Source organism: Octopus sinensis, linkage group LG21, assembly GCF_006345805.1.
Source record: "Octopus sinensis linkage group LG21, ASM634580v1, whole genome shotgun sequence".
NCBI classification, from domain to species: Eukaryota; Metazoa; Mollusca; class Cephalopoda; order Octopoda; family Octopodidae; genus Octopus; species Octopus sinensis.
The window spans coordinates 17220302-17247801 of record NC_043017.1 but is presented as its reverse complement, the minus strand read 5'-3'; the positions used below and the strand labels follow the sequence as shown (position 1 = coordinate 17247801).

The 27500-nt window shown below is 38.5% G+C and overlaps 1 long non-coding RNA gene across 1 annotated transcript in view; it reads left to right on the top strand.

Moving 5' to 3' along the window:
- LOC115223033 overlaps positions 1-27500 on the top strand; it is a 105217-nt gene that overhangs the window by 47597 nt on the left and 30120 nt on the right. The window lies entirely within an intron of this gene.

Below are 27500 nucleotides of genomic sequence, written 5' to 3'. Positions count from 1 at the left end.
AATCCGGCCGCCGAGTGGACAGGCTACAAGTATTGATGGTCGACTCTATCAAAAGGTTTCGACTGATCCAAACTTATTAGGATAATAATAACAATACAAGAATTACGTAAGAGAATGGCGAAATGACGTGACGATCATCAAAATGTAGGGCAGGACAACCACCTTGAATAATGCGGGGTACCCCGACATATGTGGCGATGAGTGATATCTCGCCCATACACCCACTCACAAACACACATACACACACACACACACCACACACACGCACGCGCGCACGCAGAGTTACCTTGACATACCATTAGGCAAGTGATTTCTCTCAGTTTTTCTGCTGCTGATGGTGATGATGATGATGATAGTAGTAGTAGTAGTAGTATTAGTAGTAGTAGTCCTGTGTTCCATTGAGTGGGTCATGTTTTTTTAGGTTTCATTGTTTTTTAGCAACAGGCAGATGCTTGTATATAGACGCACGTACACACACACACACATACGCGCGCGCTCACAAAAACACACGATTGTTGTTAAATAGACGCATGCACGCACACACACACACATACACGTGTTCACACGTACGCAAACACACACAAACACATACAAATATCTTTACAGAATATAGTATCAGTACACAGTTGTATACAAGAACTTACACACATAAAAACTGTCGCGTTTATACACACACACACACATCTACATTCACACACACACACACACACACACATCTACATTCACACACACATCTACATTCACACACATCTACATTCACACACACACACACACATCTACATTCACACACACACACACACATCTACATTCACACACACACTCATCTACATTCGCACACACACACATCTACATTCACACACATACACACACATCTACATTCACACACATACCCACACATCTACATTCACACACACACACACACATCTACATTCACACACACATCTACATTCACACACACATACACACACATCTACGTTTACACACACACACACACATCTACATTCACACACACATACACACACATCTACGTTTACACACACACACACACACACACATCTACATTCACACAATCACTGAGTGCAGTACGTATACATTTGGACACATAAACGCAAAGACACACATACACAAGCATATAGTGAGTGCAATACGCACACCTTGGCAGACATTACTAGGTGGAGACGCGACTCTCCCCCGCCCCGCCCTAACTCTGTCTGTCTGTCTCTCTCTCTCTCTCTCTCTCTTCTATATGATTGCTAAGTTACAAGCCAACACCGGCCGTCAGGAAGTGTCAGGAGTACAAACAAGCACACACACGTGTGTCTGTGTGTGTGTGAGTGTGTGTAAAGACACCTGTTGTTATGTCCTGTTTTTATTGTATTTGAATAACATTGTCCGTTTTTTTCCCATCCTTGTTTTTGTATACATTCGCTGCTTTCTTCCAAGGAATCTAATGCTCTTAGCATAGATTTTCCTTGGGGCTGGCCAGGAAATTGCGAAGATAATCTGATTGATACTTGACTGAGGAAAGAAAACTTCGAATGACCCGTCCTTGTTTTCTTTGTATCGTCAATCTGAATGTTTTGTTGTCCCATTTTTGTATTTCCTAGTTGTCTGGATGTTTTGCGTTCTAGTCTCATTTTGTATTTTATATATATATATAAGTTCAGCAAAAATTTAGATTCAAATGGATATGGTACTTAATTTAGATGCACCAGAATTCTGTATGGTGTTATCCATAAAAATCCGTGGGGTGATTATAATCAAAATAAGCAACAAGAATGACTCCGGTAATTTGGTACGAAACGATCGTACCAAATTACCGGAGTCATTCTTGCTGCTTATTTTGAATATATATATAATTATATATATATATATATTGTTTCAGTCATCATTTGGCTGCAGCTATGCTGGGGCACCGTCCTAAGAGAGATTTTGTCGAAGAATTCGACCTCAGGGCTTAAAGCATATTGGTATTTAGTTCAATTTGGTACCGGTACTTAAGGTAGCGAATCGCTATCAGCTATTTGATTCAAAAACATTTCCACTCACCCGTTCGCATCGGTGAACTTGTGACACAGACATACATATACATACGTGCATGCATATATATATATATATATATAATATATATATATATATATATATATAATCACTCGTTCTCTATTCCAAAGGCATGGCCTTGTGCCAATATTCTACAGAGAACAGTGGCAGAAATGGTAGAGCATCTGATCAAATTGTTAGTGGGGGATGGTGGATGTTTTTCTCTCAAAGACTTTGAGAGAGAGAGTGTGTGTAGGGAGTGCTTCACAAATGATATTTTATAAAGACAGAGGAAGAATTTATTAATATGAAAGAGAGGAAAGAGAGTGAGAGAAGCTCGTAAAACAAAGAGAAATGTGTCGACTGTTGGAATTATTTGCTCCTGTTTCAGTGTATGTTAATGAGATGTTTATTTACATAGCGATGGGTAACAGGGAGAGAGAGGGAGAAATTGTAATATTTCGTTGGAATGGTGGTAGTGGGTGGTGGTGGTGGTGGTGGTTGGGAAACAAATACATAAATATATACTAAGATCCTGACTGTTAAAAAAAAATGTCAGACGAAAGCGGTGAAGTTCAACAGCAAGAAAACCAAGAAAAAGCATCCTCTTCATTATCAGCGTCAACATCATCACCGCCATTATCAGGAAAAGCAGTTATAAAGTGTATATCTGAGTAATATTAAGCAAAGCAAAATACAACAGGAGCAATAAGAAAAACCACATGACAAGAAGCAGCAGCAGCAGTAGCAGCAGCAATAACAGCAACAACAACAACGATGATGATAATTATAACACCAACAGTAACAAAGAAACAAAGGGCAACAACAACAATAACAACAACAGAAGTCATGTGACAGACATTAGTGAAACTGATAATGTTCATTTCGGATAATCAAATAGTGTGGCTTATCGTTTAAGATGGTTGGGGAAACCTTGTAAATGGCTCATTGTTATACAACCAGACAGCTGTGTCGTAGATGTGTATATACACCCACTCATTGTAAGTCTCTCTCACACACACATACGCATACACATCCACAAATGTGTGAGTGAGTGTATTTATGTATGTATATATATACATATATATATATATATATATATATATATATATATATAGGCACACACACAAATACACACATATATATGTGATTGTGTATTTATGTATGTATTTATATATATATGCACATACAAAGATATATACAACACCCACTCACTTATGCATATATGTGTATGTATGTATGTATGTATGTTTTTGTATATATACATACATATGTACAGACACACAAGTGCTTGTGCACACGCACGAAGCCACCATTACTGAAAAAGCACGAAACATTACAAGAACGAAGAACTGATTAACGGTATCACGATATCTGTTGCCATCTGCATCGAGGAACAGTCAGCAAAACTAGGTGCCAACCAGCTCTTGTGGCGAAAGCAGCAGTGATGGACGGGTGTCACAATATGCCTGGGACGAGATTCTGTATTCTACAAGACACCATGCCACATTGCTTTGAATAAGAAAAACACAACCACTGCCAAGTCATTAGAACTTCAGTGTGGGAGGATGGGAAAATTTAATTGGTGCATCTGTCTTGAATAAAGGGTGCCAAAGGAAGGCTCGTGGTTATTTCTCTGGCACATCCCTAAAAATATCTCTATAAATGTAGCCGGAATAAATGTTGGTTGGTTAGTTCCTTTTCCAGACACACCTTAGAGAGAAGGGTGGGGCGAGAGTAACTGAAAGGTGCGGGGAGAGTTAACGAAAGAGGTGTCGGATTAGTGTACATACTAGGCTAGGTGGCAGGCAAAGATTAATTTAATATCTATTTCTTTACTACGCACAAGGGGCTAAACATAGAGGGGACAAACAAGGACAGACAAACGAATTAAGTCGATTACATCGACCCCAGTGCGTAACTGGTACTTAATTTATCGACCCCGAAAGGATGAACGGCAAAGTCGACCTCGCGGAATTTGAACTCAGAACGTAACGGCAGACGAAATACCGCTAAGCATCTCGCCCGGCGTGCTAACGATTCTGCCAGCTCGCCGAATGAATATCACACACAGAGACAGTGAGTGAGAAAGAATCATAGAGACAGTGGAGGAAGAGAAGGAGTAAATGATAAAGTGGATAAGGGACGAGTTATGCAAATGAGAAATTTGTTTTATTTAATTTTGACTTTAAGATATTTTGTTTTGAAAATTAGTATTTATTTCATCATTTTGTACAAGCACCAAGAAATTTAGAAAAGGAAGACGGAGGGATAGAAATCGCCAACGATTCAAGTGTGGTTAAAGTGGATGTCGACTTCATACAATGTCCTTGTAATGACTTCATTTAATCTGGCAAAATTGAGAAATCATCACTAGTCTGAAACCAAAGATACCGCAAAATTGATGGTGCACCTGTGTGTGTGTGCGTGCGCGCCTCCTTTTGCGCACACGCGTACATACATGCATTTATATATATATGTATATATATGTATATGTGTGTGTGTATGTGTGCATATATTTGAATTCAACTTTTGGCACAAGGCCAGCAATTTGTGTGGGGGCGGGGTATAAGTCGATCATAAAGCCCCCGGTGCCCAACTGTTATTTTATCTGAAAGTATGACAGGCAAAGCCGACCTCGGCGGAATTTGAGCTCAGCACATAAAAACGGACGAAATGCCGCTAAGCATTTTTGTCCGGGTGTTTAACCATTCTGCCAACACACCTACGCCACACACACACATACACACACATACACACACATACACACACACACACACATATATATAATGTGCACTTGCCAGTATACACGTGGGCATATACTTTTGTGTGTGAGTATATATATATATATATATATATAGGGGAAAAATATGCATTTGTGTATAACGGTGTTTGTTTACACATAAACACACACGCGGACGCATACAGGTGTGTGTATGTACTATATACTGACAGCACGTAGTCAATTGACTATATACTAAATAACTAAGTAGTCTACGTGCTAGCAGTATACAGCTTATACTAATTACGTCATCACTGTCTCTCTCTCTCTCTCTCGCTCTCTCTCTCGCTCTCTCTCACCTTAAACTTACAACTGCTGTTAGTACAACCTGTGCACACGTACACTTTTCATTCTATTTTCAATGACTTCCTTCACCTTCCAACCCCGCTTCCCCTTCACCTTTTCCCCCACCCCCACTCTTCTATTCTTATTTCAGGATTACCTAAATTACTCCACAATATTTCAAGGTCAAAACTACAAATCTCTTTCTCAGTCTGTCTGCATGTATGCATGTATCTTTATTTTTCTTTAATCTTTTACATGTCTCAGTCATTAGAATGCGATCATGCTGGAGCACAGCCTTGAAGAATTTTAGTCGAATATATTGACCCCCTAGTATTTGTCTTTCTTTTAAAGCTCGTTACATATTCTACCGGTCTTACTTGCCGAAGTGCTAAGTTACGGGAACGTAAGCACACCAACACCGGTTGTCGAGCGGTGGTCTCTCACACACACACACGCACATACACACACGAAGGGCTTCTTCCAGTTTCACTTTCAAGGCTTAGGTCGGTCTGAGGCTATGATAGAAGACACTTAACCCAAGGTGCCACACAGTGAGACTGAACCCTGAACTGTGTGGCTGGGAAGCAAATTTCTTACCACACAACCACGCCTATCGCTGGCTCATATTTGCTTCAACTTCTCGTCCTCTTTGCTATCCTCTCTCCCTTATCTGTAACCATTATATCGCAATCTATGTATCTATGATATTCTGTCCGTCGTTGCCTCTCTCTCTGTTCCTGTTTTAGACATTGCTTAACTCGCTATATCGATAGTCAATCTTTGTTAGTCTACCTTCACCTCCTTCTCACTATGCGTTCCAGTCTATCTCAGGGTCTAACTCCCTATATATACCCTATATATACCAAAGGCGGCGAGCTGGCAGAAACGTTAGCACGCCGGGCGAAATGCGTGGCCGTATTTCGTCTGCCGTTACGTTCTGAGTTCAAATTCCGCCGAGGTCGACTTTGCCTTTCATCCTTTCGGGGTCGATAAATTAAGTACCAGTTGCGCACTGGGGTCGATGTAATCGACTTAATCCCTTTGTCTGTCCTTGTTTGTCCTCTGTGTTTAGCCCCTTGTGGGTAGTAAAGAAATATATATATACCTCAGAGTGCATGTTGTGCCCTGTCTCATACAGATAGTCTATGTCTGTTAATCTGTATGTACTTTTCTCTTAATCCGTTTATATCTGCCTACATATCTCTGCCTATATTAGTCACTATATCAGTGTGGCAGTCTAAGTAATCTCTGTTAGTCTAAGACGATTTGGTTAAGCAATTTCGGCCAACATAGAAAAGAATGGCACGATCAACACAAAATTGGAAGCGCATTGTAACCAGCAGTGTATAACAGCATCTGATGATCTGGTCGGTATTGTGTTACTATGGTGTGTGTGTGTGTGTGTGTGTGTGTGTGTGTATGACCGCGTGTGTACCGTTGGCGATTTTTTTTCCTCCGTCTTCCCTTCTCTGAATCTTTCCTTCTCCTATGTTTCCGAAAAAGAGCTCCGCTCGAAACGTTAAACTCTCCTTCTTTCCTGAGCGTCCAATAATACTATATTTGTTCCACGTCCTCGCGTTGTTGTGTTTTTGTGTGCTTTCATGTTTGGATTAACTTTATATATATATATATATATAATGTCACGGTAGTTGTTGACCAGACTGTGGGATCTCGTTATACATCGCTGGTTACGATGCGTTGCGCATTCTTTTAACTACCGAAGATACCATTTAGCTGTTAGGTGGGTAGGCCGTCACTCTTCTTAAACGGAACGCCAGTCGGTCGCAGTGTCATCCATTTTCATCTGAGTGGACTGGAGCAACGTAAAATGAAGTATTTCGCTCAAGATTACTATGCGCAACCGACTTGGAGAGTCATAAGCACGATCTGGCGATCGAGAATGCAACACCCTCGCCGCTAAGTGACGCACCTTCACACACGCACGCACACACACACACACACACACACACACACACACACAATGTTGCAGTCATCTAATTCCTTCTCCCTTATTAGCTTAGACCAGTGGTTTTCACGGCGAGCCGGCAGAATCGTTAGCACGCCGGGCGAAATGCTTAGCGGTATTTCGTCTGTCTCTACGTTCTGGGTTCAAATTCCGCCGAGGTCGACTTTGCCTTTCATCCTTTCGGGGTCGATAAATTAAGTACCAGTTACGCATTGGGGTCGATGTAATCGACTTAATCCGTTTGTCTGTCCTTGTTTGTCTTCTCTGTGTTTAGCCCCTTGTGGGTAGTAAAGAAATAGGTACATATGACCCTTCGGGGTACATATGAGATATTGTTGTTAAAAATGATGTGCAATAAAATCGGTTATACTTCTATACACAGAATATTTTAAACAGTGCTTTGTATTCATTCATTCATGCAGTGATTCATTCATTCATTCATTCATTCATTCATTCGGTTCTCATTGTGTCTTGAGGCACTTGAGGTGACAGCAAGATCATTCCACCTTCTAACACTGAGAGCGTCCTTGACAGCTTGTCCCATTGTTAACCCATTGCTTTTAAGATCTTTTGTTATTGTTCTCCGCCATCGAATGGCTAGGACGGTCCATACGAGTAAAAGAGGAATCAAAAGGGTCCATAGGCAAAGAATGGTTGAAAAACACTGGTTTAGAATATAACAGATAGTTTCTTTAACATCACGTAAAATAGTGGACAGGCGGAAGAGAAAACAAGACAAACTGTACTGTCTACTACTAAGGAAATCCGTTATTGCAGGGCTTTATCTTGTGTTTTTGGTTTTGTCGTTTCGTTTGTTTGTTTATTTCCTGCTTTCTATTTCTTATACGTTGATATCTTATTCGACATCTTTATATCAAAAGCTTTAGCCAATATACCTTTGTTATTAAGTCTTTATATCTTTGGCTTTTTTTTCTTCCATTATGTTTTTATATCATAGTCTATACATCATTATGGCTATATATTTATGTTTATATCTTCAGTCTTTATATTTTAGTCTTTATAGTTTATACCTTTATTTCTTTCTTATATGTTTGTTCATTCATTTCACGAACGAGAAAATGGCTGACATCGTTAATTTTGTTTTTTCGTTTGAAAGTCGGGAAACGAAACATAATAGGAGAAAGGCGAGAAAAATGTTCATAAAATAACGGTTATAATGACTTTGTATATGTGTACTTCAGTCATTTGACTGCGGCCATGCTGGGGAAACGCCTTAAATGGTTTTAGTCAAAGAGACCGACCCCAGACATAAAGACACACATACAGATACAGACATATATATATACACAAGACGAGCTTCTTTCAGTTTCGGTCTACCAAATCCGCCCACAATGTTCGGTTGGCCCGATGCTATAGTAGAAGACATTTCTATCTATCTATCTATCTATCTATCTATCTATCTATCTATCTATCTATCTATCTATCTATCTATCTATCTATCTCTGCCTGTCTGTCTGTCTGTCTGTCTGTCTGTCTGTCTCTCTCTCTCTCTCTCTCTCTCTCTCTATATATATATATATATATATATATATATATATATACATTGGCGCCATTTAATTCAAGAACGCTAGTATACTAATGTTAAAATGGTATGTTTTATAAATTCAAGATGTAATTTTTGATTTAAGATTTATATCAAAATAAAGAAAATTTCACGAGCTTTGACAGCGTAATATCAACATATTAATTTTAAATTAAAAAAATAAACTTTATTTTACGTAATCAACGTCGCCACTTAGTTTAAGAACGATTTTCAAAATTTCCTATATATATATATATTATATATATATATATATATATATATATTATATATATATATATATATATATATCTTCCTCTATCTATCTACCTATATTTCTCCCTATCAACTTCTCTCTCTCCCTATCTATCTGTCTATCTATCTATATATGCGTGTGTGTGTGTCTATCTATTCTCTGTGTGGTTATAGACGCCAACAGCTGTCTATGTACCCCTGTACGCAAAAGCAACCAAGCACCTATGAAGAAAACAACTGAATTGTATTCAATCATTTTGTACTTCTGAAATACTCTGCCGCCATTTTCTTTTACATTGATCTCGTTGCGATTCTTATGCGTGTTTCCACCCACTTTTTTTTTGCTTTACACACACCCTTCCACTATAAGTATAAACATACTACATACACTTCCCTTCTGCGACATACATATACTTACGCATACATGTGTCTTAACGAATAGCTTTGAATCGTGACTGTTACAAATGAACAGGGGATTATTCTTGACATCCACCTATGAACATATGACAAATAACGAACTAAACCAAAAGAACCGGACATATCTAACGAGCCTCTATGCTGTGTCTCAGTTCGCGAAAAGAAAAAAAAATGGGAAAAGAGACCAAATCTACCCCTAGCGACACCCTGCAAACTCACACACACACGCGACTTTTTTTTTTTTATAACGATGACGGAAAAGTCTACGATCATAAATCTTCTCGAAAACAGACTCACCTGGGGACACTGCCACGCGCGCGCGCACACACACACACACATGCATACATACACATCGCACGCGGACACATACACAATGCACACACTCACACACAGATATAACATACAAACACACGCATAATATATGCATACATACACTAGCGGTAAATATTTTTCATCTTCACAAAACTGTTTCTAAACAAGAGATACAGGTATATCGAATACCATACAACATAAACTTGTGATTTATTAAAATGTTCTTCGCTTCCCGAGGTCGTATCATAATTACCAAATGGCAATAAAGACCAGCTCCACATGAGAAGTGGAGAGATAATCAGAAGACTCAAGGATTCGTCAACACAATTGCCTTACTTTACCGTTAGTACCCAGACTTATATCAAAACAAAAGTAGAGCACATGACTAAAATGAACAAGATAGACTGTTCCCGAATTCAGTATTAGCACCTACTTTTTTTTTTTACATTTGATCTCATTTCTCCCAACTGACACTAATTTTTGTCCATACCTTATTTTATGTACTCGCCTCCTCAGCTTGTAACCTTCTTTGGTAAAGTCGTCCTCATCTGATATCTATTTCTTTACTACCCACAAGGGGCTAAACACGGAGAGGACAATCAAGGACAGACAAACGGATTAAGTCGATTATATAGACCCCAGTGCGTAACTGGTCCTTAATTTATCGACCCATAAAGGATGAAAGGCAAAGTCGACCTCTGCGGAATTTGAACTCAGAACGTAACGGCAGACGAAATACGGCTACGCATTTCGCCCGGCGTGCTAACGATTCTGCCAGCTCACCGCCTTGTTCTCATCAGATACCATTATATCAAAGCAGAATCGTTAGCGCTTCACACAAAATACTTAGCAGCCTTTTCTTTCGGCTCTTTCAAGTTCTGAGATCAAATTCCGCCGAAGTCGACTTTGCCTTTCATTTTATTTTCGGCGTCGATAAAGTACCAATCAAGCACTGGGGTCGATTTGATCGACATATATCTCCTTTTAAAATTCATGGTCATAAAAATTAGAAACAATATAATCATTGGTATTGCTTATGCGGTGGAGTCGATGGCGCTCTGGATCAAATGTTTAACGTACTTGTCTCGAACCTCTGCTCTCGAGTTCAAATGCCGTTCAGGATAACTCTGCCTTTTATCATTCGAATGTCGATAGACAACACTCAAAGATATTAAATGGACGGCGAGGTGCCTTGTGGTATTCATTCCGGTCTTTGAGTTCTGAGAGTTCAGATTCTCTAATTTATTAGAATCTCGTCAAAACTGGTGGCGTTGTGTCGAGAGAGAAGAGAGAAACAAGTAGACAGTGAACGCGAAAATAGAGAGAGACAGACAGATTGACAATCAGTGATGCAGAGATAATGAAAGATGGGCAGACAGTGAGTGAGAGGAAGAGAGAAAAAGAGAGAAAGACGAAGATAGTGAGAGAAAGACCAACAAACAGGTACAGTGAGACAGAGAGAGTGACAGACAGGCAGACATTGAGAGAGTGAGAGGAAGACAGAGATACAAACAGCGACAGTGAAAGAAATTGACAGTAAAAGAGAGAGAGAGAGAGGGAGGATAGAGATAGGGAAAGAGAGGGAGGGAAGAAAGAGGGAGAGAGAGAGAGAGTATTTCTTTATTCACCATAAGGTTGAGAAAAAGAGGGGACAAAACAAACGTTGGGGTCAGGGTATCGAATGAGACGAAACATGAATAAACAAACAATTAAAATATATACAATTAAATGAGAATGAGTGATTAACAAAAAATGAAGCGGAGGACGCGGTCGACCCCAAGAGAAAGAGAGAGAAACTGACTGACTGACTATCTATAAATCTGCATTGAATTCCTTCGAAAGTAATGCGGCATTATTCGGAGTAAGGAGCAGGGTTTTCGTGTTTTGTTTAATGTGTCATAACACAACAAGCAAACCGGCAACCTTAAATCACACACACGCACACACACACACGCACACACACACACGCACACACGCACACACACACACGCACACACACACACGCACACACGCACACACACACGCACACACACACACGCACACACACACACGCACACACGCACACACACACACACACACACACACACACACGCACACACACACACACACATACACACACACACGTATACATGTCCTATCATAACAAACATCATCATCATCGCTACAACACATCATACAACGGCGGCCACCACCACTAACAACTTTACCACCATCTTTGCAATCACAATAACAAAACAAAGTTATATATAGTCACCGCTACAACAACACAACAACAACAACCATTCTATTAGCTCCCAATTCTTACACTCACTTTATACACACAAACTCTCCCACGCTCTCTCTCTCTCACCTACCCTGTCTTTCTCTTCTTCATCTCCTTCACCTCTCTCTCTCTCTCTCTCGGTCTCTTTCTCTCGCTCTCTCTTTCACCAAATTTATAGGGCAAGCTACTAAAAACTTATTCGTGTCACACTATTTTTTAACGGAGGTGACATTTCACGCACCTTGACCGGAAATGAGGATAATTACAGTGTTTGACCCCGTCGTAAAAAACCCAGAGAGAGAGAGGGTGGGTGGGGCGAGGGAGGAAAGGAAAAGCTGCAGGGAAGTAGGAAGGTTGAGTTGGAAGTTCAGGGTTTTGTAAGAGGTCGTTAAGGGAGGAGAGAAAGTAAGCCTTAAATTTAAGAGTGAAGAATGATTTAGGGTAAGTAATACATGGGGCGAGGGGAAAGGGTTTGGGTTAAAACAAGGATTAGGGGTCGGCAGAGAAGTACTTAATAATCGGATAGGCTGTGGGACATTTTTCTACTCTTGGGGAGATAGGGGTGATAGGTTGGCGAGGTTTCATGTTAAGGATAAAGGCGATATAAGTTTAGGGACTGGGTGGTACGGTGCCAGAATAGAAGGAGGCTGTAATCCCACGTTTACAAACTGTGGGTGAAAAAAGCCCCGGGGTGTATGGAGAAGGGCAAGCATGAACTAGACGATGTTTAGAGTTGAGTAGGGCGAGGGATGACTTTCTCGATATTTCACTTTCATGTTTCGGAGGTGTGTGTGTGTGAGTGTGTGTGTGTGTGTGTAGGTGTGTCACAAATATATATATAAATAATCTTTTTACTTGTTTGGTTGCAGCCATGCTGGAGCATCGAGTTGAAGGGTTTTAGTCGAACAATCAACCCCGGTACTAATTTTCTTTTAAAGCTTAATAATTATTGTATCGGTCTTTTTTGCCGAACCGCTAAGTTATGAGGACGTAGGCACACCGGCTGGTTGTCAAGCGGTGGTGGGGGAATACATACGCACACACACACACACACGTATACACACGACGGGCTTCTTTCAGTTTCCGTCTACCAAATCCACTCACATGGCTTTAATCGGCCCGTCGCTATAGTTGAAGACACTTGCCCAAGGTACCACGAAGTAGGACTGAACCCGGAACTATGTGGTCGGGAAGCAAGCTTCTTGCCGTACAATCACGCCTACGCTCGCAAGTCATGGCTTGTTCACTAGTAGAACAACCGGCATACCCGGTGAGACTTCGAAGTCACTTTCAATAAAAATATAAATGTCAAACTTTTGCACATGTATTGACTCATCTATGCATTCAGTATATGTTGTTCTCTGCAGACGAAACTTGCTTTAACTGTGTAAGTGCGTATATGTGTGCGCGCGTGTGTATTTATGACAGACACACACACACACACATATGTACACACACACACACATATATACACAAACACACGCATACACGCACCACTACACCACTGCACAGCACAAACGACTTTATTATATTTTTACCACAAACCTCATGAGAATTTAAACAGACGTGTGTGTCGTGTGTGTATGTCGTGTGTGTGTCGTGTGTGTATGTCGTGTGTATGCGGGTTATTTATTCATGTCACACTATATTTTCTCATGAGTTTTATTGAGAAACATAATAATAAAGTCGTTTGTGTTGTGTGTAGGGGGGGGTGCATGCATGTTTGTGTATGTGTATGTGTGTGTGTGCGTGCGTGTCCATATATATTATCTAAAATTTGGGTATACACCTTGTAATATGCCGATTAAAGCAATTTCACTGTATATGGCTAACTTATGTCATCCTCGTGCAACTGGACTATCTACCTCAGGAATTCCGCAGTGTTCATTTGTTATATATATATACTAGCAGTATCGCCCGGCGTTGCTCGGGTTTGTAAGGGAAATAACTATATAAGCATTTTTAGTGAGTTATAGCCAAAAAATAGCAAAAAATGCATTAAAAATGGAAAAAAAAAATATGGTAAATTTTTTTTAAATCGTTGACTCATCGTAGACATTTTTAGAGAGTTACTTCCATTATATAATAGCGAAAAAATGCATTAAAATGGGAAAAAATGATGGTAATTTTTTTTTAAATCGTAAACCCATCGTAGACGCGCGCTAATACCCAGAAGGGCTCGATATGAATCACGACTATAAGATACCCGCTTTTGGTTAAACTGCACCGCAAAATGTGGGAGTAGTTAGGAATCTAAATCGTGGGAGACAGACACACAACTTCTCTTTTATATATAAAGATATATATATATATATATATATATAGTTAATCTAAACAAGAAAACACAAAAAAACACAACAACGCGATGACGTGGAACAAATATAGTATTATTGGACGCTCAGGAAAGAAGGGAAGAAGGAGGGTTTAACGTTTCGAGCGGAGCTCTTCGTCGGAAACATAGGAGAAGGGAAGACAGAGGAAAAAAATCGCCAACGGTACACACGAGGTCACATATATATACATACTAAGGTTATATTCGGTTAAGAACGTAGTAGAGTGCAGTATAAAGCTCAACAGACAAAGGATGCGCTTGAAGCCGATATTTTGAGTTTACGGAAACAATATTTATACATCACCCGAGAAAACACAACCAGATCTCATAATGAAAGGGAAACGGTTACATAAACAAATACCTGCGAACCTGGAGATCTACATTGCGTGGAAACAATTATAGTGATTACAAATAAATGGTCCTCTGTACTCCTTCTTGTTGACTTCGTTATATATATCACCACACTTACAAGGATTTTGTACAGATTTTTACACATAAATCAACGTGGATTTCCTACATAACGGATTCAATACATGTGCAAAGTTTGTCTCTTAACTATTTGCTAATGTTGCAAAGTGCACCAATAATTTATCTTTTTCTTGGTTCAGTCATTTGACTGCGGTCATGCCGGAGCACTGCTTGAAGGGTTTTAGTCAAACAAATCGGCTCCAGGGCATTTTTCAAGCCTAGTACTTATTCTATCGCTCTATTTTTCCGAACCGCTAACTTACGGGATCGTAAACACACCAGCATCGGTGATGTGGGGACAAACACGGATACAATGACACACACACATATATATATATACATATATGACGGGCATTTTCACTTCCTGCATACCAAATCCTCTCACAAGGCTTTGGTCGGCCCGTGGTTATAGTAAAAGATACTTGCGCAAGGTGCCGCACAGTGGGACTGAACCCGGATCTATGTGGATGGGTAGCAAGCTTCTTACTATACAGCCACAAATATGAATTTATTTTATAAACATATATTTATTTTATATACAAGTATGTATACTCCTATACATATATGGTACCAATACTAAATGGTTGTAAATACGTATGCATTTGTGAGTCATATAATACGCTTAATAAACCTGGAATGTCGATGTGAAATCGCAGAACTTCCGGCACTCAATCGAACCGACTAGTTTCGTATGTCTTCGCAGACTCATCAGGTATCATTTTCCTCATCTTGCAGTGTAATGAGTTAATGTCAGAATATCTTACGGGGATCGTAAACTGAATTGTTACATGAATAACTAAAGTATTCTCTTACTCTTTTACTCTTTTACTTGTTTCAGTCATTTGACTGCGGCCATGCTGGAGCACCGCCTTTAATCGAGCAACTCGACCCCGGGACTTATTCTTTTGCAAGCCCAGTACTTATTCTATCGGTCTCTTTTGCCGAACCGCTAAGTTACGGGGACATAAACACACCAGCATCGCTTGTCAAGCAATGCTAGGTGGACAAACACAGACGCACAAACACACACACGCATATATATATACATATATACGACGGGCTTCTTTCAGTTTCCGTCTACCAAATCCACTCACAAGACTTTAGTCGGCCCGAGGCTATAGTAGAAGACACTTGCCCAAGGTTCCATGCAGTGGGACTGAACCCGGAACCATGTGGTTGGTAAACAAACTACTTACCACACAGCCACTCCTGCGCCTGGACATGAATAACTAAGATAACAGTACAATATCGTCGTGTATACAGAAGTGTTATACAATATGTTTAATAAGCACACACACTCTCTTAGTCTCTCAATCTCTCTCTGTCTCTCACGCACCGACACATATGTGGATATTGTGTTTGTTCATGTTTTCGATCAAAAACGTAAACCTGCTAAATACACCCTTGTATTAGAGGTGTGTAGAACGTGGTGTATATTTATTCATGTGTAAAGCAAACACTATTATACATCTGAACCACGTTTTTGCTGAATTAGCCTCTTGGTTGAGTATACACGTCGGATGAATGCAATGAAAAACTTTAATCATGTAACAGGCTGGTCTTATTTGTGATTAATGAGGAAAAGTTTGGGCGTGTACAGGCATGTGAAAATTAGTTCGGTTCGTTTGTTTAGGACTGGGGCAGGGAGGTTCATGAATGCAATATCTCTACAAAGCAGATTTGGTACAACCTTCGATACATTTTTAAGTGCCGACACCATATTTAATATTGCCTGTGGAATTCTGGCATTCTCAAATTTGGCTTTCCATTTGCAAATATATTTTGCAAGTGTTCGTAACATTGTGCAGATGCCGGTGGCAGAACTTGTTATGCTGATGCAGGCAACCATTAAAGGAAATGCTGCAAAGCTTGGCTTCATGACGACGTATTATTTCTGATCGCCAGATAGATTATCGCTAGTAGAAACGTAGACATATTTTTCGATGCAGTTGCCATTCGGATGTAAGAAGAAAAGCTCTAGACTTCGACAATTGCATGTCGACTCTTTCCTTCCTTTGCTTGCAATGCTTTTGAACTGTGTCTCTTAATGCCGCAGGATATATTTTGTCTTATGCCGCTGTTGATCATTTTTAGGATTTTGTTTTTGAATATCAGATTGAATGTCGAACATTCGAAGAGTATTTTCTAATCGGAGAAAGAATATATTTTGCAAGATCCACAAGCGACCACCTTTTCAGTTCGCTATGTAATTCGCAAATGTCATTCAAAGTGATAGAACACGTTGAGTACAGTAGCAGCAGTGGAGGCGCAATGGCCCAGTGGTTCGGGCAGCGGACTCGCGGTCGGAGGATCGCGGTTTCGATTCCCTGACCGGGCGTTGTATGTGTTTATTGAGCGAAAACACCTAAAGCTCCACCAGGCTCCGGCAGGGGGTGGTTGCGACCCCTGTTGTACTCTTTCGCTCCAACTTTCTCTCACTCTTTCTTCCTGTTTCTTGTCCCCGACTTCCTACGCAGCCGCTGAGCCTGGATGCGCATTCATCCATCCGTCGATGCTCTGGGCGTCGGGGGTTGACCTGCTTTCTCTTCTGCGGGTCTTACGAATAGCAAAGGACCACGTTTCGGACTTCTTCCACTACAGACGAAGACCGCTTCGCTCAACAAACAAACAAACAGTAGCAGCATATAGCAGGTTGAGTAATTGTGCAGGTCATCTACTGTTGCTTGGAGTTTGCTAATGTTTGTTAGAAGTGGTATTAGGTTTAAAGATTTTCGAAAAAAAATGGTACCTAATGTAGACTCCGGCTCATATTTGAAGCACGTGTCACTTTCTGTTACCGAACTATTTAAGTGTGCCTGTTGTGTATTTGTTTTATCAGCATGTGTTTTAGTAGATGGCATCAGATATATGAGAGAGAGAAGGAGAGAGAGAGAGAGAAAGAAAGAAGCAGCTACTTAGAAGTAATATATACTTTTCGTGATATTTTCCGTCTGGCTTTGAAGAAATCCTAAAATGTATTGAATGTATACCAGCACGTGATGAATATAGGAAATATCGTCTCTGCATCTATAACACACACACACACACACACACACACACACACACACACAGACAGACAGACAGACAGACGTTATTTACAATATGTTTGCGAAGTAAACTGATTTTTGCCGGGGAATTACATTAAGAATATGTTTGTAAAATACTCAACCACTTACAAACTAATACTGGAGCAGGTAATTCAGTAGATCGAATCTTCCGCTTCGAAAGCGATGGATACTCTATATGTGTGTGTGTGTGTGTGCAATGAGGACAAGTTCGCATATTTAATTGAAGCTCTACCTGACCAAATCGATCCTAAGATTTATTAAGCAGACAATTATTAACCATCTTTAGGTTTCTGTCTTCGTATTGTTTTCTTTATTTCTTCCTCACTAATCTCCTATCACTGTTTCTCCACCTTACTATACTGTCTGTGTGTCTGCCTGTCTGTCTGTCTGTCTGTCTCTCTCTCTCTCTCTCTCTCTCTCTCTCTCTCTCTCCATCATTACAGGATTAATAAAGTTCCGTGATGACTTTCAAGGTAATTTAGTCCAATTTAACCTTGAACCTGGAACCATAGCAATTAACAATATTAATTTTATTGCTTGGAAACCATGAAATCTAGAAATTTACCAGAAAAACTCATTACTATTATTATTATTATTATTATTATTATATTATTATTATTATTATTATTATTATCATCATTATTATCATCATTATTATCATCATTATTATTATTATATTATTATCATTATCATTATTATCATCATTATTATATTATTATTATTATATTATTATTATCATTATTATTATTATTATTATTATTATTATCATTATTATTATTATTATTATTATTATTATTATCATTATTATTGTTGTTGTTGTAGTAGTAGTATAACTGGAAATTTAGTCATAATACAAATGACACCACCCACCCACCCACCTACTTTTTGTATACCTCGCCTCCTCCTCTGGCTTATCACAGTGATGATGTGATGATGATGATGGTGAGTAGAAGTAGGACGTTATTGGCATTATTAACCTTGATCCCAGAGGCATAGTAATTAATAAAAAAAAACAAAAAAAAAACACCGCCACAACAGCAGCCACAACATTGATTAAAAGAAAACCTTTTCCTTTCACGATTGTCTTCAGACAATAATGACTAAACGATTGTCTTTAATCCTTCCTTTCTTCACTCCTTCCGTCTTTCTCTCCATATCTCTTTCGTTCGTTCGTTCGTTTTTTTTCTTCTTTTGGTGCCTTCCTTCGTCTTCCTTCCTACCCATTTCGTTTCTTCGTTCATTGTTTTCTTCTAATTTTCTCTTTTAATATCCCAAAGCAATCAAGGTTAAGCTGTAACCTTCTGAATAGCTAAGTGCACTCTTAGGCAAAAACGGAAGAAAAGAAGGATAGTGGAATATGCCTTTACTGATTATATTTTATTTTAAACCTATCTTTTAATCAATTGCTAATTAAAAGGACAATTATCAATACTAATTAGAATGATAATTATTAATCTTTCTTTACCTACTTACAGTTTAATATTTCGCTTAGGCACTGCGAGATTAATAACCCGGTGTAGAACTCAATATGCGTATGTTTCAGAACGAAGTGTTAGACGAGTATAGAGCGGTAAGAAGAAGAAAAAAAGATGATGCAGGAAAAACGATGGTTATATTATAACCTTCACCAGCCTACATCTGTTTCTGCTATAAGACACAGTGGACTTATAGTTGAGTGCCTGAATAACATTCAGCAGCTTCAACGGAGCTTCGAATATGGAGTGCAATTAATTTGGGAAAATCTTTATATATAAAAGTCAAGTTATGTGTCTGTCTCCTACGATTTAGATTCCTAACTACTCCCACATTTTGCGGTGCAGTTTAACCAAAACCGGGTATCTTATAGTCGTGATTCATACCGAGCCCTTCTGCGTATTAGCGCGAGTCTACGATGAGTCTACGATTTAAAAAAATTTTACCATCATTTTTTCCCATTTTAATGCATTTTTTCGCTATTATATAAGGGAAGTAACTCTCTAAAAATGTCTACGATGAGTCAACGATTTAAAAAAAAAATTACCATCATTTTTTTTTTCATTTTTAATGCATTTTTTTGCTATTTTTTGGCTATAACTCTCTAAAAATGCTTATATAGTTATTTCCCTTACAAACCCGAGCAACGCCGGGCGATACTGCTAGTTAATTATAATTTTATAAAAAGCAATTATAATTTTATGTAAAACGTTGGTATATGAAAAACTTTCGGAGGTAAAAATAATTAAAAATTGTGATGTGTGCTTATTCTGAAAGTGTGACATTTCTTTGTTTTTCACGTTTATTTAGACTTTAATATTAACTTTTTTTTTTATCTTTTACCTATCCCAGTCATTAGTCCAACGAATCGACCCCAGACTTTACTTTTTAAAGGCTGGTACTTATTCTATCGAACTCTTATGCCAAACCGCTAAGTTACGGGGATGTAAATACAGAAACACTGGACGCGGCATTGATGGTTGCGGTAGTTGTAGTAGTGATGGTGGGTAGTTGTGATAATGATAGTAGTGGCAGTGGTGGTGGTGGTAGTGGTTATGATGATGTTGATAGATATTGTCCCCGGAAACTCACAACGACATTTTATAATCCGTAGTTTTTAAAGGTTTTAGTTTTAGCTAATCTCCCCTGTTCTGTCATCTCTATTACACCTGAACGAGTTACTTTATTGTTACTCCGGCTTCTATTTTACACTTATTAGACTCCCTTAAGAAGTTAAACCACAAAATCATGCTATACTTCATTTTTTCACCATCTGTTCTCACTATTTGTAATAGTTTTCCTTTATTGTGTACTTAAATATTTTTATAGTCTAACATACAGTAGATATATATCATTATTATTTATTTTCTACATCCATGTGTTCGTGGTAAAGACTATCTTTCTGAGCCGACGTTTTGGTGGTGTATTTTCTATCAAAAATATTGCCATTGTTGCCTTTAACATCCTATTAAAGCCTCGTTAAATTCCAATTGAGTATATTATATCTGTAACATGAGACAACTGTTAAGTTATTGCTGCAACAAAATGGTGGCCAGTAAGCAGATTTGTCAGAGCGTCGAGTAAAATAGCTTGGCGTTATTCGTTCTGGCCGTCTGTGTTTAAAGTTAAAATCTGACTGAGACTGACCTTGCCTTTCATTCTTCCGTGTCGTCAAATAATGTACTTGTATTGGCAGAATCGTTGGAGCGGCAGCAGGAAAAACTGACGCATTACTTACTGAATTAAAATGCAGCCGTAGTCAATATATATATATATATATATATATATATATATATATATATATATATATGCGTGTATAATGGGGTTAGCCTTACGGCGTATCTTCAAGCGCCATATATGCGTATATATATCTCTGAAACCCCCTTTGGTCATGACTGACCATGGGATTGCACCTAGAAAGTTACTGGGCAGGGTTGTTTATGGAAGACCAGGAGTCGCCCATGCATACCGCCCCCCCCTCTGCATATATATATGTATGGATATATGCGTATATATATATATATGTATGTGTAGGACGGCGAGCTGGCAGAATCGTTAGTACACCAGACGAAATGCTTAGCGATATTTCGTCTGCCGTTACGTTCTGAGTTCAAATTCCGCCTAGGTCGTCTTTGCCTTTCATCCTTTCGGGGCCGATGTAATCGACTTAATCCCTTTGTCTGTCCTTGTTTAGACCCCTGTGGGCAATAAAGAAATATATATACGTGCCTGCGTATACACACACAGTCACATAGGTACACATATATATATATATATTTACTCTTTTTCTCTTTTACTCTTTTTACTTGTTTCAGTCATTTGACTGCGGCCATGCTGGAGCACCGCCTTTAGTCGAGCAAATTGACCCCGGGACTTATTCTTTGTAAGCCCAGTACTTATTCTATCGGTCTCTTTTGCCGAACCGCTAAGTGACGGGGATGTAAACACACCAGCATCGGTTGTCAAGCAATGCTAGGGGGACAAACACAGACACACAAACACACACATACATATATATATATATATACATATATACGACGGGCTTCTTTTCAGTTTCCGTCTACCAAATCCACTCACAAGGCATTGGTTGGCCCGGGGCTATAGCAGAAGACACTTGCCCAAGATGCCACGCAGTGGGACTGAACCCGGAACCATGTGGTTGGTTAGCAAGCTACTTACCAAACAGCCACTCCTGCGCCTATCTATATGCATATATATATATATATATATACGTGTACATGTTTTATGCTCACTCTTATATTCATACGCACAGTCTTGTGTGTTTCTCTATCCAGACACAAACACGTGCGCGCGTGCGCACATACACACACGCGCGCGCGCACACATATTCACAAGTCATTACACCAGTCAGAACATAAACAGATAAAATATGAGAAGTTACATGATTGTGTTTATTGATTCGCAGTTAAAGCTGTTCACTGGCTGAACACAACACAATCCATTGCGCATGCGCATATCTATACACATATAGCTACACCAACACATACACACACACTCTCTCTCTCCCTCATTCATGTAGTATATCTATCTATCCGTCTATCTACCTATCATCGAAACTGTAGGTAGTCACAAATTATATATATAAATTATTATTATTATTAGTATAATATTATTATTATTATTATTATATATATATAAATTATTTTATATATATTAAATTATTATATATATATAATATATATTTATATGACTATTAGTCTTTGTACATATGTGTGTCCGTCCGTGAATGTGAATCTTCCGTTGCCATCATATCTAAGCGTACCTTCCTCTTCACCACCGTTCCCACTCATCTCCATATCGATTGTGTCAAGATGGCTGTTGTGATATAAATGGTGGAATATTATGCAGAACCACGATAAATATTCTGCAGACACTGGCTTTAATCCAAATAGTCCTGCTATTAAACGTATTGCTAATTCCACTACCACGAGTGAAAGCAGTACCGAAACCATCACCAAAGGACTTCCATCATCACCGTTACACCTCTATGGTGATTAGAACAAACTATAATAATCGTCGTTGTTCTCCTCCTCCTCCTCATCATCATCATCATCATTGCTATCACTTTTACTGTCACTGCTGTCTTTATCGTCTTGATGACACCAGTGCGACAGCTACTCTTTTATTTGTTTCAGTCGTTTGACTGCGACCATGCTGGAGCACCGCCTTTAGTCGAGCAAATCGTCCCCAGGACTATTCTTTGTAACCTCGAAAGAATTCCTTTTAACACATGGCTATGATGCTCCCCCACTACTTCTGCTCGTGATCAGAGATGCACGTATCGTCTGCCACTAAGGGACATGCTCAACTGGTTAAGGTGAAACAACTGACAAGCAAATCTGTGGTATTGAGCAGAATATTTGCTGTGGCTCATCTTTTATACCAAGACAAAACGATGCAAATTATAACACATCCAATCTGTTAAGATCAGAAGCCACGAGAGCTACCGCTTGGAACAGCATGGGAGCATTTATTATTATTATTATTATTATTATTATTATTATTATTATTATTAAGGCGGCGAGCTGGCAGAATCGATAGCACAGCATTTCGTCTGTCTTTACATTCTGAGTTAAAATTCCTCCTAAGTCGACTTTGCCTTTCATCCTTTGAGAGTCGATAAAATAAGTACCAGTTGAACACTGGGGTCGATATAATCGACTCATTCCCTCTCCCCCCAAATGCAACTTTTGTGGCAAAATTCGAAATTGTTATTTATTATTATTATTATTATTATTATTTATTATTATTATTTCAAATTTTGAGAGAAGGCTAGCAACTATAGTGGGAGGGATTTTGTCGATGACATTGTCACTCAGTAATTGTCTGCAACTTTTACTGACCCCGAAAGGATGAAGGACAAATCTGACTTCCGCATGAATTGAACTCAGATTGGAAAAGGCCGGAAAAAATGCTGTTAAGCGTTTTGTCCGAATAATAATTGTGATGATTTGCCACAGGAAGTGATTGTCTGATGAGGAGCATTTTACAAGGGCATTTTGCAATGTGAGTGAAAGTTTGCATGAAGATATACGGGTGGAATGGGTGGATTTGAAGAGATGGAATAAGTATACCTTGTGTACAAAATATGTGAATACACGGTTGATGTGAGCTTCCTGATATAGGAGGTCCCCTAGTATGGCCAATAGGAGACACCACAGATTCAGAACCACGCTGACCACCAAGAACACGATGTCGTCTTCGACTGTTGCCTTCCAAAAATAATAATGAGTGTTTTGGCAAAGGAAAGTAAGGGCATGTTGTAGTGGATTAAGTGTAGTCGCAATATTTCTCGTACATTTGTGAACGCCAGAGTGAGGAAAGAATGAAATTGACTGGAGTGAAGACGGAAGAAGCCGGAATTGCCACAGAGATGGAGATTGGCAATATTGATGTATGTATATGTGTCCTTGTATGTGCCTGTGTGTGAGATATATATATATATATATATATAGAGAGAGAGAGAGAGAGAGATGGGTTGGGAAGCGAGAAAGATGGACGCTACTAATGAAATTATTGCTGCAGAGAGCAATTAATATTCTTGTAGAAATTGCTAACCAGGAGAGCTAACAGATAGAGTGAGGGAGGGAGAGATAGAGGTATATATATAGACAGAGGAGAAGAATAGATGCTATTAATGTAAATATTGTTGGCTATGGTGATTAATATTCTGAGTGAGTCGCTAAAAGAATGAAGCAAACGAAGTAGAAAGTTCATAAAGTCAACGTGGATCAGTGAGGCGAGAGTTTAGATTTGTGTTTGCAAGGAAAAAGATATTATAACAGTGAAATGTCTAGAAATAGTAGTAGTGGTAGTGAAGGCGGCATAAGTGAATTATTAGAGCCAAAATATGCCGGGAACTGTCTTTAAACTATATTTCGTTCATGAAACCAGTGTGTAGAATATAACTAGAGATAAGGTAATTTCTAGAAAAGACGATTCTGGAGCGAAAATGCTAATAATGAAGAAATGGTTCTAAAGGGACAATTCTGGGGAGACAAGTTTCTAGGAACCAGTTCTGATGAAAGAATTGATAGGTGCCAATGCGAAAGGACAACTTGCAATTCAAATAAAAAAATAATAAAACACTTCTTTTTGAAGAAAGAATGGTGGAGAAACAATTCTGTTTGGACAATTCTTAAGAAAGAATTTCGAAGAGACAACTGTGTGATGAGAGACAATTGCGAAAAACATGAACGAAGAAATAATTTTGGAGAGAAAATTCTGTGGAGACAATTGTGAAGAGAATTGCAAGCTGACAGTTGTGAGAGAAACATTTCTGAAAACAGACAATTCTTAATGGAGAATTGCGAAGAGACGATCTGGAGACACAATTCTATCCCTAAGATTATTCTCTGGGGGACATCTACCATTACATTATGTAGCAAAATTTTAATTTGTTTTTGTCTCTGGTTACTAAGTATTATTCCTATTTACTTCTATCTAGAAATCAAAGGAATGACTACTATTTACTTGCTTTTGGGACTGAGACATCAATGTTTTAAAACTGACCTATTTTCCATTACAATTCAGACAGATTCAGTACTGAGTTGTTGAATCAGAAGTACCCTTATAGCAAATATTCTGCTGAATATCATAATTTTGTTTGCCAGTTGCTTAACTTTAACTATTTTAGCATGTCCCTTTGTAGCTGACAATCTGTGCATCTTTGATAATAAGCATTAGTGGTTGATCATTATAACTGTGTGTTGAGAGGGACTAATTGGTGTTTGAAAAAATGTAACAAAAGCAAAGTTTGAGGAAAATATTAGCCATTTATCGTACTTTTTAGGGAAATAACTGTTACTGCCCCAGGACAAAAATTTGTGATAGATCTATAAAAATTAGATCTATACAATCTACTTATTATTATGAAGCTGGCTAAATTAGTGAAACAAGTCTATTGCGATAATAGATTATAACTGTAACAAGAATGGCAGACTTCCTAAGATTCGCTAAGGTAGGAAGAAGTTTCTATCTTACCAACGGCAGAGCTTTGAATTAACGGGTGTCAGGAGTCTCAACGATGAGGTTACCTCACCGTGGTCTAAGTAGTCTGGTGCTTTATGATTGTATTAGGATTGGTGTTAGATATTTTATGTCTAAACATATTTACCTCTCAAGTGGCTAGTTTACCTTTACACTTAATCGTTATAGATCAGTGATTGCCAAAGTGGGCATTGCTTCCCCTTGCGGGCGGTGAAAATATCTAGGGCTGCGTTGAAGAAAAGTGGGGCAGTATTGGGGTAACCAAAAAAGGGGCGATGGATGTAAAAACAACAAAATAACGGGTTTATTAGGTCGAGTTTTATTTGTGAAATAAGAGTTGTTTTGAATTTGCTGTAGAATGTGGTCTACATTTGTGGTGGTGAATGGGGGGTGCAAGAATGTGGCCTGGGTACCAAGTGGGCGACAGTCCCAAAAAATTTGGGAACCTCTGTTATAGACAAACGCCGACATGCACACACACTCACACACAGCTCTATTTGTCTGTCTATCTCGTTATAAGTAAAAGCCAGCCACGCTTGAGGCGGCGGATAAGTTGAGAATAATTATTGACTAATTGCAATTCTAACCCTAATGACGAAGAGAAAGTCATTAACACTAATGTTACTTTGAAGTAAAACCAAAACCGCGGTGGATAAAGAAAGATCAGTCACTTGGAAATAATAATCAACTAAAATTGATTTTCCGGAAAAACACGCAAGGGGACGAGAAGTGTCGCTGATCATTGGCCGATATAGCGACAACTGGATTTCGGGCTATTTGCTCTCTAATCAGCGAAACGAAGACCAATCAAATGGCTGGTATGATCGCATAACGTCGACTACGTATAATTGTTGTGTTGTATATAGACTGAACAAATGTGAAATGGGATGTCTTTCTCATTGACAAAACGCGCCAACCTGTGCAGGAATTGAACCCACTACGTTAAGAAAGTGAACCGAATACACTAACTATTAGGCCACGCGCTTTTACTCTCTCTCTCTCTCTCTCTCTCTGATATATATATATATAATAAAAATAGTAATGCAATACGAGAGTATTGCTTTCCAGTAAAGAATAGCCCGTGAGGGGAAATTATACATAGAAGTAAATATATGGCACAACGGTACTTCGTTGTGCCATATATTTACTTCTATGTATATATATATATAATATATATATATATATATATATATATATATATATTAGCCTGTGCGTATACATAAGTATTTGTTTTTATTTAGTTATAAATGTACGTAATGAGAGAGAGATGTGTGTGTGTGTATATGTATATATGCATATATATATATATATATATATATATATATATATATATATATAAGAAAATATTTAGAGATCTATATATTTGTTTGTGTGAGTGTGTATTTGCTTTAACATGCGTGTGTGTGTGTGAGCATGTGAACGTGTTTGCACATACATACTTGTATGTATGTATGTATGTATGTGCGCGCGTTGAGAGGGAGAACAGGAGCCGAAACATCAAAGAAAATTTAAAAGCGAAAATGTTTAGAAAATCTGTGAACTATAGGATACAGAACGGAAGAGTGAATGGCATTATGGGAAGGGAAGATGAAAGGAAGGGTTAAACTGGGATTTCATAAATAAATATATAATAAATTAATTAATAAGAAATATAAAATAAATATATGAATATGAAAAGAAATACATACATTAATAAATTAAATAAATTAATTAATATATAAAATGAATATAGGAGGCAAAATAGGATGAATAAATGTTTGTTTTTAAAAAATAAATGGTGAGCGAAAAT